This window comes from Octodon degus, unplaced genomic scaffold (genome assembly GCF_000260255.1).
Source record: "Octodon degus isolate 3935 unplaced genomic scaffold, OctDeg1.0 scaffold00005, whole genome shotgun sequence".
Lineage (NCBI taxonomy): Eukaryota > Metazoa > Chordata > Mammalia > Rodentia > Octodontidae > Octodon > Octodon degus.
The window spans coordinates 6,097,810-6,099,470 of record NW_004524581.1 but is presented as its reverse complement, the minus strand read 5'-3'; positions in this window follow the sequence as shown (position 1 = coordinate 6,099,470).

The window sequence follows — 1,661 nt, the reverse complement described above, 5'->3', positions numbered from 1 at the left end:
TTGCCATTCCAGTATTTATCTTATGTTTTACTCTTAGTACTTCTTTGCTATCATGAAAACTTTTTTTTCTTAGTTCAATTGTTTTGAAACATTTAATTTTCTGAATATTGCTTAATCTTAGTTTTTGTTCTAAGATTTATACTGTATCTTTGACTTACAGTTTATTTAAAAGACATTGTATGATATCTTCTCCTAGTATTAGAAAGTTTTAAAAGTATATTTTCATTTCCTGTTGACTTTACAAAAAAACAGAGGTTTGTACCTATGTTGTTTTTTTATTATTTCTTGCCTATATCTTGTAATATGAGAAACTACTTTGGCAGTAGCAATACACAATGTACTAACCATTGTTACTCTCCTAAAATCTTGTTTTGAGATTTTGTACCACTGTTTTTATTTTTTTTTCTTTCTTTAAAATAAAAATAACTGATATCAAAAATAAATAAATAAATAAATAAATAGAAATAAAGTGGCAAAAAAATACACTATTATTTAACCAAAAGATAATAAAATTGTATAAAGTCTTATAAACATGAAATATTTTAAAATGTAATGGAAATCACAAAATATAAAGATGGTATGGTTTTCTTCAAGGAGACCCTTTCAATAAAAATGCTAGGAAACTGACATAATTTTTTAGTACTTTTTGACTAACAAAATATGAATCAGGTCAGTGTCAGTGTGCTATTATTGTTCCAATTCCTGGAGATAGAAAAGTGACAAAATGCAAGTTTGTTGCAGTCAATAGCAAAACACTGAAAAGGTCACCATTTAATAAGATAGATGGTAGGTGTGCAATTATAATAAAATGTAACACTATTTCCTACAATTCCAAAGGAGATTGCCCTGATATTGTAGATGGAAAATCAAAACAAACATTTAGAAATCCAAGAAGGATTTTAAGACAGAAGAGTATAGGACAAGCTTAGTTTTTTCCTATGTCAAGAAGCAAATGCTGGAAACTATAAATAGTTGAAAGTGAGACACTACATTGAATTTCTGTTGCTAATCTTTAGGTATATATTCCATGTAACCTTGGCTATTAAATATTGAACCAGATCTCCTGCCTAACCTCAGGAATTCTTTAGATCCTTGTTGGAGATACACTGTCTTAAGGCTGGCACTCAACAACCTCTCGGAGCTTCAACTGTCTGAGCTTATGGAGTTATGCATTCTAAGGGAAATCTAAGTGCAACAAGTGACTGTGTGAGAGATGGAAGAATTTGTAATATACTGAGCTGTGTGAAAGAATAAAATTTGCCTGGGTATTTCGAGAGTTAATAGTTCTTATTTTAATTAACTAGCAATCTGATACCAAGCAGATAAAAAATTCAAGTCCTTTAATATATTCAAATATTCCACAGTGGGATATGGATATGTAACATTAAGTGAGTGTATTTTCAAAGGTTATCCGTTATTATCTTTCCTCCTCGTGTTAACTCCATTTAATTACAGAGAATTAGATTCTGTATGACTCACTAGGAAAGTAAAAGAATAATAAGTTAAAAATAAATCTGTTTCAAAGGTTCCTGAAATACATAATGACATTGAGCAAGCCTCGCTAAACTGCTGCCATCATTGCCCATATGCATTTTTGTTTGATGTAGATCAAAGATTTGTTTTATATGGAACAAAGACATCAATAAATTGTCAGTTGAATA